We start from the raw sequence: 16,573 nt of genomic DNA, 5'->3' as shown, positions 1-16,573 counted from the left end.
TTAAAAAATTAATTTTAAGTCATTTGTTTTTATTTCAGGTACGTGTCTATTTGAAGGTCTCGCAATCCAAGTGAACGTTGCAATTCTCATCAAATAGATCACTTTCTATTACAAAAGTTTCAGTCAAATACTTGGTAAGTTTTCTTGACATGGTAATTTTTTCATTTTTTTCAAGTTGAAAGTAATTATTTCGTAAAAAAGAAAATTGTAATTGTTAGAATTTTATGGTTTTAATTAACAATATTAAACAATAGATATGATATTTTTAATATTGTACGGGAATTTTTTTATTTTTATACAGACACAATGCAAAGAGACAGGGGTTGGATGTATAATAAGAACCTACCTGGACGTCAAGGATTGACCGATGAGTTTCGAATCGGGGTGGAACTATTTTTGGACTTTGCTAGTAATAAATATGAGTTCATGGATGGAAATAAGTTAAGGTGTCCATGTAGAAAGTGCAGTAATGGAAAATTTCAAGACATTGACATAGTTAGAGAACATCTTTGTAGATTTGGGTTTACTCCGAACTATTATAATTGGACTTACCACGGTGAACCATTTATATCTGATGGCGGATATCGAAGAAGCGACCAAATGTTTGTTAGGGAAGAATGTAGCTATTATGACCAATTGAATCCATATCAGGGGATGGTGTTTGATGAAGCAGGCCATAATTTTTTTCCAGAATCGAATCATGCAAGTACTAGTTTAGCTCCTCCACTTGAACAAGTGGGAACTAGTCATGCATCACAATTGGAAGAGGCAGGAGTTACAGGTTTTGATGAGAATGTGTGTGATGGAACTTTTCAATCTAATCGGTTATGGGAAGAGTTGAAAACAGCAGATGAACCTTTATGGGCGAGTTGTGACAATCACACGAAAGTATCGGTGACAAGAAAGACCGTTAAATATCAAGGCGAGCATAATGTGTCGTGGATTGCTTCAACTCTTTTGTTGAAGTAATGCGGGAAACAATGCCTCGTGATAACATCATGCCAAGTGACTTTTACGATATGAAAAAGCTAGTGGAAAATTTAGGTCTTCCAGTTGTAAGGATTGATGTATGTAGTATGGGTTGTATGTTATATTGGAGAGATGATGAAAATGCAGAATCTTGCAAATTCTGCAGCCAACCTAGGTACAAGATTAACAGGCGGCAAGGTCGTAATCAGAAGCGTAGACCATGTAAACAAATGTTCTACTTGCCCTTAATCCCTAGGTTGCAAAGGCTTTATGCGTCTCAAGCTACTGTTGAACACATGACTTGGCATGCAAATCATGAAACAGAAGAGGATCTAATGTGTCATCCTTCGGATGCGAGAGGCATGGAAACAATTTGATAGAACATATCCCGAGTTTGCGATAGAGCCTCGAAACATCGGGTTAGGTCGTGTGCTGATGGTTTTGCCCCATTTGGGAAATCGGAAAAAGTTATTCATGTTGGCCGATTATCTTAACTCCGTACAATCTTCCACCCGGTATGTGCATGAAGACACCTTATATGTTTTTGACATTGATCGTGGTACGGCCCGCAAAATCCGAAAAAGTTGATAGATGTTTATATGCAACCATTGATTGAAGAGTTACAACGGCTATGGGATGAAGGTGTCCCTACGTATGACGTTTCTACCGATCAAACATTTGTAATGAAGGCTGCTCTTCTTTGGACGATAAATGACTTTCCAGCTTATGGAATGTTATCTGGATGGAGTACAGCTGGGATCTTAGGATGTCCGATATGTATGGAGATATCGAAGTCATTCAGATTAAAGCACGGTAAGAAGGCCAGCTATTTTGACTGTCATAGGCAATTTTTGCCGCTAAAGCATACATTCAGAAGGAATAAAAAAGAGTTTATCAAGAATAGGATCGAAAGAACACATCCACCATTGAGGTTGACCGGTGATCAAATTTGGGAGCGAGTGCAGGAGTTTCCAACGGTTGTTGAAAACCCTCACGGCACAACTATTGGGTACGAAAGTACACATAAATGGACTAAGCGCAGTATATTTTGGGATCTACCATATTGGAAGGCCCATCTTATTCATCATAATCTTGACGTCATGCACATAGAGAAGAACGTTTTTGATAATGTCATAAATACTGTGATGGATGTCACTGGAAAAACAAAAGACAACTTGAACGCAAGAAAAGATATGAGGGATATTTGCGATCGGCCAACACTAGATGTGGATGCAAGCAGCAGGGGACCAAAACCAAAAGCAGTTTATACATTGGACAAGGAGCGAGAGACGGGTCGTTTGTCAATGGTTGAAATCGGTGCGATTTCCTGATGGATATGCTTCGAATCTAGGGAGATGCGTTGATTTGAATGAATGCAAGTTGATAGGTCTGAAGAGTCATGATTGTCACGTATTTATGGAAAGACTAATTCCAATAGCCTTCAAGGAACTTTTACCAAACTTTGTTTGGGGCGCCATTACAAAGTTAAGTAATTTCCTGCACGATATTTGCTCAACAGCGTTGAAAGCATCACATATGGAGAAACTAGAGAGAGATATTCCAATTATTCTTTGCAACTTAGAAAGGATATTTCCTCCATCGTTCTTTGATTCAATGGAGCATCTCTTAGTTCACTTGCCTTATGAGGCCAAAGTTGCAGGTCCCGTCCAATTTCGATGGATGTATCCATTTGAGAGGTAAGTTTTTTGTTAAATAAATTTTAAAGTACTTCATTATATATTATATTCCGATAAATTTTTTTGTATTGCAACTAGGTTCTTATATCATTTGAAGACAAAAGTGAAGAATAAGGCATGTGTCGAAGCTTCAATTTGTAATGCATATATTGTGGAAGAAGTGACAACATTTGCATCATACTATTTTGAGCCGCACGTGCAAGGTGCAAGAGGCGGAGAGCGGGAAGAAATGATGAGGGCCCCATTGATCCCAATTGCAAATCATTCTCTATTTTCAATTATTTGGGTCGACCAAGCGGCGCAAGTAAGTTTCGCACTTAACGGTGAAGAAAAGCGGGCACCCATACATATATTTTATTGAACCGTCCGTAAGTTGAGCCATACTTCAAGTAAGTGTACATTTGTAAGTATATGTATTGTGTGTCAAAGATTTGCTAATATATAAATGGTATTTGTTAATAGGATTTTCCAAAATTCAATGTTTGGACTACCACCGAATGAGTTCGACCGTTTGTGCCAGGAACAATTTGCAACATGGTTCACAACATATGTAAGTTGTATGTGGAAGAAATGCAAGTTATTCGAATTTTTTATACATCATATATTAAAATATATATTATTGACATTACGTATGTGACCTTAGATTCACAGTAATCATGATCATGCGACGGAGCAAGGATTGCTATATCATCGGCGTAGGGTCCAAAGTCCGAGTACGAACTTGGCCAGCATATTTCATAAACGGGTACAATTTTCACACTCGAACATATGGAATGGGAAAAGCCACAATGAATAGTGGTGTGTGTGTTCAGTCATCCAATGGTGGCAGTTCGAAAGATGATTTTTATGGGTTGTTGGATGAAATCGTAGAGATAGAGTACCATGGACCATTAATTTTGCGGGTTGTGTTATTTAAGTGCATATGGTTCGACCCCGTCAAAGGAATGAATGTGCATACGAAGTTTAATTTGGTTGAAGTAAATCACAAGAAAAGATATATGAAATATGAACCATTTGTCTTAGCACAACAAGCAATTCAAGTATATTATGCATCATATCCTAGTTTGAAACGTGACAAAGCCGATTGGTGTCTTTGTATGTAAAACCAAAGCACGGAAAAAAATCGAGGAACACTTGGAAGGACACAAATATCAACAAGAGAAAGTTTGTCACACGATTGAAACCGATGAATATACCATTCCAACTTTACGAGATCCATGTGGAGCGATGATCGATGTGGATCCAACTGAAATTCGCGAATCAAATTTTGAAGTTGGTATAGAACTTGATTATGAGACAGATGATGAAGATGATGCGCATGAAGTAGACGAAGACGAAGACGAAGACGAAGACGAAGACGAAGCTGCAGATGAAGATGAAGATGAAGATGAAGATGAAGAATATGATTTTTGATACTTTTCACTATTTATGTGCAATTATTATTATTATTGCGACATGTTTTTTTTTTCTCATAAATTTTTGTTATTGTTGTTGTCGTCGTTGTTGTTATAATTAGAATCATGACTAATTCGCCACAGAATTAAAATAGTAGGGAAAAATATTAGAATTTTGCAACGAATTAGCATTTCGTTGGAAAAATTTCCAACGAATTATCATTTCGTTGGAAAAAATTCCAACGAAATCAAAATTCGTTGGAAATGTTTCCAACGAAATCAAAATTCGTTGGAAACATTTCCAACGAATTTACATTTCGTTGGAAAAATTTCCAACGAATTTACATTTCGTTGGAAAAATTTCCAACGAATTTACATTTCGTTGGAAACATTTCCAATGAATTTTCATTCGTTGGAAAAAATTTCCAACGAAATCCAAATTCGTTGGAAAAAATTTCCAACGAAATCCAAATTCGTTGGAAATTTTTCCAACGAAATGCAATGTCGTTGGAAATTTTTCCAACGAATTTGCATTCGTTGGAAACCATTTCCAACGAAATCCAAGTTCGTTGGAAACATTTCCAACGACATTGCATTTCGTTGGAAAAATTTCCAACGAAATCCAAATTCGTTGGAAACATTTCCAACGAATTTGGATTTCGTTGGAAATTTTTTCCAACGACATAGTATTTCGTTGGAAAAATTGCCAACGACTTTGTATTTCATTGGAAAAATTTCCAACGAATTTTCATTCGTTGGAACCGTTTCCAACGAAATCGAAATTGGTTGGAATAATTTCCAACGAATTATATTTTCGTTGGAAAAGTTTCCAACGACATCCCAATTCGTTGGAAACATTTCCAACGAATTTTCATTTCGTTGGAAACATTTCCAACGAATTTTCATTTCGTTGGAAACATTTCCAACGAATTTTCATTCGTTGGAAAAAATTTCCAACGAAATCCAAATTCGTTAGAAATTTTTCCAACGAAATGCAATGTCGTTGGAAATTTTTCCAACGAATTTGCATTCGTTGGAAACCATTTCCAACGAAATCCAAATTCGTTGGAAACATTTCCAACGACATTGCATTTCGTTGGAAAAATTTCCAACGACATAGTATTTCGTTGGAAAAATTGCCAACGACTTTGTATTTCATTGGAAAAATTTCCAACGAATTTTCATTCGTTGGAACCGTTTCCAACGAAATCGAAATTGGTTGGAATAATTTCCAACGAATTATATTTTCGTTGGAAAAGTTTCCAACGACATCCCAATTCGTTGGAAACATTTCCAACGAATTTGCATTTTGTTGGAAAGATTTCCAACCAATTTCCATTTTGTTGGAAAAATTTCCAACGAACTATCAATTCGTTGGAAATCTCAAAATAATTTTCCCGCAAAAAAATATATAAGCAAATATTTTGCCACGAATATGAAATTTGTGGGAGAAACCGTAGGAAATTTCCAACGACGTCCAAAGTCGTTGGAAATTTCCCACAAAATTGAAATTCGTGGGAAATTTTCCAGCAATTTTCTCACGAATTTCAAATTTTCGGAAATTTCCCACTAACTTCAATTTCGTTGGAAATTTCGTGGGACATTTCCAACGAATTAAAAATCGTTGGAAATTTGCCTTGAATTACATCGAAATATTTTAAAATCGTACGCAATTTCCAACGAATTACAAATTCGTTGGAAATTTTCCACCAATTTTAGGAAATTTCCCACTAATTTGAATTTCGTGGGAAATTTTGGTGGGAAATTTCCAACGAAATTGAAATTCGTTGGAAATTTCCCACCAAAATTTCCCACGAAATTCAAATTAGTGGGAAATTTCCTAAAATTCGTGAAAATTTCCAACGAATTGAAAAAATTCGTGGGAAATTTCCCACGAATTTCACATTCGTTGGAAATTTCCCACGAATTTCACATTCGTTGGAAATTTCCCACGAATTTGACATTCGTTGGAAATTTTGCACTTAGTCTATTTTCGCCGACACCCCATTTTGTTGCAAGAACAATATCGCCACGAATCTCCTAAGAGCCGTCCTCCTCGCCGTCGCCGCCTTCGTCGTCCACGTCGCCGTCGACTTTGCCCAGCCCGGTAGGTAACTCTAAACTATATATTGTGTGAATAAAATGGTGACGCGGCCGTGAGGGGGTGGCAGGTGTCGCGGCGGACTTGGCCGGGGGAGGGGCTCGCGGCGGAGTTGGCTGGTGGGGGTGGCCGCCTAGATGGCCGGGAGGCCGTGGGTCGTAGCGAGGGGGCCGGAGGGGGTTGTCGCCGCGAGCCTGGCCGTGTGGGGGGGGTTGCGGGCGAGTGGCCGTGGGTGGGGTGGTCGCGGGCGAGCGGCCGTGTGGGGGGTCGCGGGCGGCCGGCCGTGGGTGGGGGGGTCGCCGGCGAGCCGCAGCCGTGAGGGGGGGTTCGCCGCCCGGTGGCCGTGGGGGGTAGCCGGCGAGCCGACCGTGAGGGGGCTCGCCGGCCACGGTGCGCTGGGGGGGTGGGTCGCCGCCGCCGGCTGGCCGTGGGGGGTCGCCCGCCCGGCTCGCCCGGAGGGGGTCGGCCGGCCGTGCGGGGCCGGTCGCCGGTGAGCTCGCCGGAGAAGGGGTCGCCGGCCGGCTCGCCGAGGGGGGTCGCCGGCCAGCTCGCCGGAGGAGGGTCGCCGGAGGGTGGTGTCGGGCGACCTCGCCGGAGGGGGACTCGCGGCTATGATTTCGACACGAGTTGTCGTTTTTTTTAATGATTTTTGTGTTAGCATATAAAATTTGGTAAAACGATGCTTATAGAGGGAACAAATTAATGTGTTGCATTTGTGGCAAATTTACTTATTGAACGTAATTTGTGATCTTTTTTTTTTTAGGTCTGTACTAGAATTGTGCGAAATAACATATTTGGGGCATAAATTTGCATAAATGTGGCATCAGAGTTGATACTTGTTGTAATTCGTTCTGCACATTTAATATGCTTCATTTTATTTTTCGTGGAATCTGATGCGGTCCAAATTTTAATAGGTTGTTTCAACGTGGACCAAAGATTGCTATTTATCAGAGGCGATAGTCGGTTTGTTTCATTTTGTCGAGTTTATTTATTGCTCTATTAAACAAAATGGTAAGCAAAATGGCTAATGTCATTTTCAGTCCCTAATATATGTTCATATTTTTAAATATATTTGTCTAACCTTCCTACTTGTCGGTTTAAACGTGGAGGTCTCTGCGTGGTTCGGGTTCGCAAAGAAGATTAGCCCCTTCCGGCTCGTCCCTCGTCCCGACCACGTCCTCTTCCCTGCCCATTTATGTAACCCTCAACCACAACATGTTCATGGACAACACGAACACATTGGCCCATCCTTCGACCCTCAACAACATATTAGGGTAGAACCTCGGGACATGCGAACCGAATTTACTTCGCCGTCTCCGATCGATCTCCTTCGGTTCCACTTTCTTCTTCGCCGCAACACTCGAATGATGAAGAAGATACCCGATTCATTATATGCCCATGTGGAGATTCGTAAGTACTTCATTTTTTTACGTATATATAAATTATCGATGTAAATAAAATTGTTCGTGTTGCGAATTATCCATATGCTTCATTGTCTCATTGTCCGTATTGTTATAACATGTTTTCGATTCACGGATTCTACGCATGTTGTGAGGGAACTGAATAAAATAGTCAATAAGCATTGGATGGGCCAGTTTATTACTTTTAGCGGCGCTCCCATGAAACTAAAGACTTTGTGGTGGAATGAGTTTAAGGTTAGTGTTGTCTTCCTTCACAAACTAAGTTCGGTGTAGCATATTGATGGTCAATAATGAATTTTGTCACGAATTGTCTGGTACATTGTAATGGATATGTGACATGTGACCCTAGTGGATAATTTTCAGTTGTTTTTCTATTAATTGTAGCGTAAGTTCACGTGGGATGAAATGGAAGAGGATGAGGTTAAAAGAATTTTCAAGAAGAAAATCGGTGATCACATGCGATATGTGATAAATAGAGCAAAGAGAAAAAATGAAAAGCCGACCTTTTTTACAACTGACAATTGGATGGAAATTACAAGAACTTGGGAAACTGAGAAGTATAAGCTAAGGTGTGAACAGAACAAGAAGAATCGAGCTTCTAGTTCTAGTGACGGAATGCAAGCGTCCGCCACATATGCTTGGGGCTCTATCAGCATCGGGGAGCATAAAAGAAGAATGGTAAGTCTGTTTATACATGTCGGTGCATTTAATGTAATGATTAGTCATTTATGTTTATATTTTGTAGGCAGATGAATTGGGGACGGAACCCACTTTTACAGCTACATTTGAACGCACATTCCAAAAAAAAGATAAGACATGGACTGGCGCTCGAGCAAAAGCTACTAAGGTATGTAAGGTTATAGTTCGGACTTATAGGAAACTAGAATGAAAATCATGAATGTTTTAATATTTATGGTAATATATATGAATTTATTTTATTTCCATCTATAATGTTAATATAGGAAAAATATGATGAACTTTTAATGAGCATTGCTGGTGGTGATGGTGGTGATGGTGGTGGTGGTGGTGGTGGTGGTGGTGATGGTGGTGATGGTGGTGGTGATGGTGGTGACGGTCGTGCTGTGTCTGAGCCATCGGTTGACAGTATGGCATTATGGGTGGAGGCAGCGGGTGGGATGAAAGGAGGAAAAATATTTGGGATGGGATCCTTGTCAAGGATGTACAAATCGAAGGTTGGTGCAACTTCGTCCTCCAATGCAGCTGTTTCAAGGAGGACACAACGTGAGGAGCGAGATAACCCAAGAATTGAGCCAAGCAAGCGATTGCTTGTACGAAAGGACGAAGAAACGAAGTATTTACTTGGACGGAAGGACGAACAAATAAGGGTGATGCAACAACAAGCGCAAATTGTCATGCGACATCTCGACATCGATCGCAATGAGGTTCCTCCTCTACCTCATATTAATCCAATTGATGATGGGCATAATGCTGAGCCACAAAATGATGCGGCGAATGGTGATGGTGATGATGATGATGCTGATGATTTTATTGTCAGTCCTTCCTAGTTCATTCTCGAGTACCAAAACTGCCAACGTTTTTATGGTTGTCCCGCGTTCTTTCAATGTTTTGAATGTATTACCTTATGTTCATTAGTGCTTAGCTGCCTCTTCGTATTATGAGATTGAAAATCGAATATCATCATATGAGACTTTGCAACTTATGCATTGTAGAAATTACTATTGCTTTCTTACCAAAAAAAAAATTAATATTGATAATAATTAGATTTAAAATCGAAATTATCGCTAAATAAAATTCGTCGCAAACTTAGCGACAAATTTTGTCACGAATAGCTTTCGTTGCAAATTACCAACGAAAATTGAATTTTTTTGATGGAAAAAAATCGAATTTCCAACGATTTTTGCATCGAATAATTAGCGTCAAATTTTGCAACGTATTTTCCCACAAATGTTGTTTTCGTTGGAAATTACCAACGAAAATTTTAACTTTTTGGATGAAAATTTCGCGGATTTTCCACGATTTTTTTGCAACGAATAAGGATGAATTTATATATTATTTTTCGTTGGAAAAAAAAACAATTTATATATTATTTTTCCAACGAATTAAATTTTCGTCGGAAATTACCAACGAAACTTGCAATTTTTTGTCGGAAAAATTGCGATTTCTAACAATTTTTTTTCGTTGGAAATTAACAAGGAAAAATTTTTGTCGGAAAAATCCCACATTTCCAACGAATTTTTTTTTCGTCGGAAATTAACAACGAAAATTGTAATTTATTGTGGGAAATATTCGGGATTTCCAACGAATTTTATTTTTGTCGGAAATTACCAACGAAAATTCGTTTGTCGGAAAAATTCGAGATTTCCAACGAATTTTTTTTTTCGTTGGAAATTAACACGAAAATTGTTTGTGAGAAAAATTCCCGATTTCCAACGAATTTTTTTTTCGTCGGAAATTACCAACGAAATTTATTTGTCGGAAAAGTTCGCAATTTCCAACGAATTTTTTTTTCGTTGGAAATTAAAAACGAAAATTGTAATTTCGTGTGGGAAATATTCGAAATTTCCAACGAATTTTTTTTCGTTGGAAATTAACAACGAAAAATTTTTGTCGGAAATTAACAACGAAAATTGTAATTTATTGTGGGAAATATTCGGGATTTCCAACGAATTTTATTTTTGTCGGAAATTACCAACGAAAATTCGTTTGTCGGAAAAATTCGAGATTTCCAACGAATTTTTTTTTCGTTGGAAATTAACACGAAAATTGTTTGTGAGAAAAATTCCCGATTTCCAACGAATTTTTTTTTCTTCGGAAATTACCAACGAAAATTATTTGTCGGAAAAGTTCGCAATTTCCAACGAATTTTTTTTTCGTTGGAAATTAAAAACGAAAATTGTAATTTCGTGTGGGAAATATTCGAAATTTCCAACGAATTTTTTTTTCGTTGGAAATTAACAACGAAAAAATTTTTGTCGGAAAAATCCCACATTTCCAACGAATTTTTTTTTCGTCGGAAATTAACAACGAAAATTGTAATTTATTGTGGGAAATATTCGGGATTTCCAACAAATTTTAATTTTGTCGGAAATTACCAACGAAAATTCGTTTGTCGGAAAAATTCGAGATTTCCAACGAATTTTTTTTTCGTTAGAAATTAACACGAAAATTGTTTGTGAGAAAAATTCCCGATTTCCAACGAATTTTTTTTTCGTCGGAAATTACCAACGAAAATTGTTTGTCGGAAAAGTTCGCAATTTCCAACGAATTTTTTTTTCGTTTGAAATTAAAAACGAAAATTGTAATTTCGTGTGGGAAATATTAGCGATTTCCAACGAATTTTATTTTTGTTGGAAATTACCAACGAAAATTCGTTTGTCGGAAAAATTCGAGATTTCCAACGAATTTTTTTTTCGTTGGAAATTAACACGAAAATTGTTTTTGAGAAAAATTCCCAATTTCCAACGAATTTTTTTTTCATCGGAAATTACCAACGAAAATTGTTTGTCGGAAAAGTTCGCAATTTCCAACGAATTTGTTTTTCGTTGGAAATTCAAAACGAAAATTGTAATTTTGTGTGGGAAATATTCGAAATTTCCAACGAATTTTTTTTTCGTTGGAAATTAACAACGAAAAATTTTTGTCGGAAAAATCCCACATTTCCAACGAATTTTTTTTTCGTCGGAAATTAACAACGAAAATTGTAATTTATTGTGGGAAATATTCGAGATTTCCAACGAATTTTATTTTTGTCGGAAATTACCAACGAAAATTCATTTGTCGGAAAAATTCGAGATTTCCAACGATTTTTTTTTTCGTCGGAAATTACCAACGAAAATTTTTTTTGTCGGAAAAATTCGGGTTTTCCAACGAAGTTTTTTTTTCGTTGGAAATTAAAAACGAAAATTGTAATTTCTTGGCCGAAATATGAGGGATTTCCAACGAATTTTTTTTTTTTCGTTGGAAATTACCAACGAAATTTTTTTGTCGGAAAAATGCGGGATTTCCAACGAATTTTTTTTTCGTTGGAAATTATCACCGAAAATTATTTTTCGCAAAAATTCGCGATTTCCAACGAATCTTTTTTTCGTTGGAAAGTAAAAAAAAAAAATTGTTTTTCGAAAAATTCGGGATTTCCAACGAAGTTGTTTTTCGTCGGAAATTACCAACGAGAATTGTATTTTTTTGTCGGAAAATTTAGCGGATTTCCGACGATTTTTGCAACGAATATTTTGCAACGAATTTTTCCAACGATATTTAGCGACGAAATTTGCCACGAATTAATTTTCGTCGGAAATTACCAACGAAAATTGAAATTTTTTTTCGTCACTATTTTCGTTGGAAATTACCAACGAATTTTCCAACGAATTTTCCAACGAATTTTTCCCACGAATATTTCCAACGAATGTTTCCAACGAATTTTTTCCAACGAAAGAATTTCGTTGGAAATTACCAACGAAAATTTAAATTTTTTGTCGGAAAATTTTGCGACGACTAATTACCAACGAATTTTTTTTCGTTGGAAAATTCGTTGGAAATTCGTTTTCCAACGAATTTTGACGAATTTTTCGTTGGAAATTTCGTTGGAAAACTCTTGTTTTTTTGTAGTGCAATGCCGAGGACTATCAGGGTCAAAACGACTCTCTCTTTCTGGAAGCAGAATCCGATCCGTAACTTCTAACACTCATTCAGGCAAAGCCGCTGCGACAAAACTATGAAGAGTCAAATTGTCTCCGAATCTGTTATCGGTGGGACTCAATCCTGTGAACATCTCTAGCAAGAGGATGCCGTAACTGTAGACATCACCTTCTCTTGAGACCTCGCATCCCATTGCATATTCTGCCACACATTTTGATCATAGTGGAGATGAAAAATAGGAGTAAAAAAAAAAAATAGGAGTGTTGATCATAAAAAAGAACATGGAGCTCAAATCATTAGAATAAAAAAGTAGATAGATTACCTGGTGGAGTATAACCAACTATCCCTCTAAGACCCACCGAGCTCATCCGGTTAGCTACAGTAGCAAGGGATGATCCAAGAAGGAATTTCACCAATCCAAAATCACCAACATGTGCGACCATCTCAGCATCTAAGAGTATATTGCTTGGCTTTATATCATAATGAAGGACGGGGAAGTGGCACTGGTGATGAAGATAATCCAGTGCAGAAGCAACACCAATAGTAATACTTATCCTCCGTATGAAATTCAACTTTTTCGAAAGCTCATTCCCGTGAGATGATGTTGCGTTCGGGTGTAGCCACTGTTCCAGGCTTCCATTCTCCATGAATTCATAGACTAAGGCCTTGAAATCGTTTCCTTGATAATCAATACCCGAGCATACTGTCAATATCTTCAAAAGATTTCGATGCTTAATGTTTTTGAATGCCTCACACTCAACTATGAAGCTCTTCAGAGCACTGTGACGGACTAAATGAAGTACCTTCATGGCAACAAGAGTTTCGTCGTCCCCAAGTATCCCCTTGTAAACAGAACCAAAGCTCCCAACACCGATCAAATTCGTTGAAGAAAAACCGTTGGTTGCTTTTAAGAGTGTTCCATAAGATATGTTCGGAGCTGAATCATGCATCGAACTCGAAATTGGTTCATTTACTTTCTTCTTCAACCAACAAAGATATATAAAAGCAAAAATAACAGCCACTACAAGACCCCCGGAAATAATAGAAGTGGACAATATCACTATATTGATTTTTCTACTCTTAGAGCTCTTGTAGATGCAATCGGGGAGGTGAAATTCTGGCAGCCCGCCACAGAGTTCATTGTTCCCAACAATAGAAGTACCGGTAGCATTCTTAAAGATTCCTTCACGTGGTAGCATGCCTTCAAACTTATTGTATGACAAATTCAAAAGTTTTAAGGAGTGAAATACCGCTAAAAATTTTGGAATCCGACCTGACAAATTGTTGCATGAAAGATCTAGTTCTTCAACGCCTCCTAACGATCTGATTGATTGAGGAATGGACCTATGGAAGAAGTTGCCCCCCATCCTCAATGATGTTAGTCCAGTGCAAGCACCTAAACTTCTTGGGATTTCACCTACCAACAAATTATTCGAGATATCCAACCCATTCAAAGTTCTCAAGTTGCCAACTTCTGTGGGTAGAACCCCAGTTAGATGGTTACGAGACAAATCTAGCTTGATAGTTAATGATGAGAGACCTATAAGCTGTGGGGGTATGGCACCACTAAGATTGTTACTAGACAGATCAAGTACATCAAGAGACCGGCAGTTTGATAGTTGTGAAGGAATTTGCCCATGAAAGTTGTTCCCCCCAAGAGATAATATAATCAACTTGGTTAGATTTCCCAAAGAAGATGGAATTGTCCCTCCCAGGTTGTTATCACTTAATCCCAATTTCGCTGTATTGTGTAGATTCCCCAAATTAGAGGGGATAACACCTGAAAGCTGGTTGTGACCCATATTCAACGTCTCCAGGTTGACAAAATTCCCAATTTCTTCTGGAAGCTCGCCAAAAATTAGATTCCCGCTTAAATAAAATACTGTGAGAGTGGTGGATAAATTACCTATGCATTTAGGTAACACCCCCACCAAACTCGTTTCTATCAATACCCACCTTATCTAACTTGGTGCTATTAGTTCACGAGCAAAGGAAGCTCAAGTCTCCAGGTTTTCTACTTCCAAGCTGATTAACAAAGATTTGGAGCCAACTAAGCTTATGCAAATTATCCAAAGAAGGTACTTTTCCAAAAAATATGTTACCTCCAAGTTGAAGTATGCCTAGGTTTGTGCAATTCGATATCGATGGAGGAATCGGCCCCTCAAGTTGGTTCGCATCAACGCTAAAATATTCAAGATCTGGGAGTTTGAGGCCTATGTCTGCAGGAAGAGTCCCCTGTATCCGGTTGGATCCAACATCAAATATAGTTAGCGAAGAGAGATTGAGTAACGAAGATGGAATCGTACCCGACAATCTGTTTCCTCCAAAGGCCATGACTTGTAAGTTGGTCAAGTGGCCTAGAGCTTGGGGAATGCTCCCGCCCAAGTTGTTCAAGGCTAAAAAAAGCTGCTCTAGGGAAGATAAGTTCCCAATAGAGGAAGCCACACTCCCGGTCAGATTATTACCAGACAAAGCGAAATCTCGTAGCTTTGGCAATGAACCGAGCTCTCTAGGAATTTCTCCAGTTAGTTGGTTGGATTGAAGGACGAGGCGGACAAGGTTAGAGCAAGCTGATATGTTTTTGTTGAAAATATGTCTCGAATTTGAGCACGTGAACGAAACCTGACCCAAGATTAATTATTATTTGTGGAGGTTGGAATATTCCAAATTGAATATTTCTCGTTTTGCTTTGATGCAAAGAAAATAGAAAAGGAAAGTCCGAAATTTGGACTTCCTGTGCGAGTTCGGAATAGTGCAATGCAAAATACAGAAACTTTCTTTTATGAGTCGTGGTCGATTTTATTTCCGCGTGGACGTTGGGCTTCTGATCATGAAAGAAAGGAAATTATGGACATGTGGAAAATTTCATGAGTCGGTCAAAGAAAAGAAGAGGAAAGTTGACTTTGTTGACCGCATCCCATTAGGATTGCATGGAATCCCTTTCCAAGCTGGAGTCGGCCACCGTGCGTTCACTTCTTGGGCCATATAAGGGCTGTTCTTTTGCCGCAAGATTGGCACGGCAGCAGTTGATCGCGAGTCTTGAAGTGCCCTTTCTAAGTGAGTGCTTGAAAGTGGGTTCGTGAAATTACACCAAGAATTCAAGTGTTAGTAGCGATTAAATCTTGTGGTAAGATTTGTGTATAATTCCTTCGTGAGATTGAAAGATTATTTCGTGAGGAATTGTGGAGCTAAACACTGCGTGAGTTATTGGGTGTAATTAGGGCTTGGGAAACGCTTAGAGTGTTTAAGTGACTCGAGTGTGATTGTAATCTACGTTGTATCGCTTGATCTATAGTGGAATTCCGTGCTACTCTCCCCGTGGAAGTAGGTCACTACGACCGAACCACGTAAATCTGGTGTCCGATTTATTTTCTTATTCTGTCAATTTTATTGTTCGATCGCTTGGCTTCCGCAACAATTGGTATCAGAGCAAGGTTTGGCTAAGTTAAAGCGAATCGATGGCGGCAAAAGAAGGAAAAGTGAGAATCGACAGATTTGATGGGAAGGATTTTGGTTTCTGGAAGATGCAGATTGAGGATAATCTATATCAGATGAAACTGCACTTGCCCTTGTCTGGGGAGAAGCCAGAGACGATGAAGCAAGCTGATTGGGAATTGCTGGATAGACGAGCTTTGGGTGTTATTCGGCTGACGTTGGCACGTAACGTCGCGTTTAACATCGTAAATGAGAAGACCATTGCGGGTTTGATGAAAGCCCTGTCGGACATGTACGAAAAGCCCTCTGCAATCAACAAGGTCCATTTGATGCGACGTCTATTTAATTTGAAGATGAGCGAAGGTGCGTCAGTTACTGATCATGTTAATGAATTTAATGTGATCGTTAGTCAATTGAGTTCAGTTGAGATTGACTTTGAAGATGAGGTACGTGCTTTGATTCTATTATCCTCATTGCTTGATGTTGGAATACTACTGTTACTGCTGTTAGTAATTCCTCTGGGTCGACAAGTTTGACGTTTGATGGTGTTCGAGATTTAATTATGAGTGAGGACATCTGTAGAAGAGAATCTGGCGAACATGTATCTACTGCTTTAGTAGGTGAAAATAGAGGAAGAACTAGTACACGTGTTAGCAGAAGTAGTATGAACTCGAATAGACGAAGTCAGTCTAGGACTGGTGGTATTATTTGTTGGAGCTGTGGCAAGAGGGGGCATATTAGAAGGGATTGCCTTAAGCTGAAAAACGACAAGGGTAAGGAAATTAGAGTTGATCCTACGGATGATGTTGCAGCTATAGCTGATGGTAATTCGGATAATACCGATTATGTCTTGTCTATCACTAATAATTCGTCGCTTGGCGGATGGATTATGGATTCTGCTTGTTCTTTTCACGCTACATCAAACAGGAACTGGTTTAC

The 16,573-nt window shown here is 38.6% G+C and overlaps 1 pseudogene; it reads right to left on the bottom strand.

Moving 5' to 3' along the window:
• Nucleotides 1–7,258: 7,258 nt before the first annotated feature.
• On the bottom strand, nucleotides 7,259–14,001 carry LOC115661865 (probable LRR receptor-like serine/threonine-protein kinase At3g47570; annotated as a pseudogene).
• Nucleotides 14,002–16,573: the final 2,572 nt, after the last annotated feature.

Source organism: Syzygium oleosum, unplaced genomic scaffold (genome assembly GCF_021117445.2).
Source record: "Syzygium oleosum isolate NSW1041296 unplaced genomic scaffold, Sole_v2.1 Sole_v2.51, whole genome shotgun sequence".
Classification (NCBI taxonomy): Eukaryota; Viridiplantae; Streptophyta; class Magnoliopsida; order Myrtales; family Myrtaceae; genus Syzygium; species Syzygium oleosum.
This window is presented reverse-complemented; position numbering and strand designations above follow the sequence as displayed.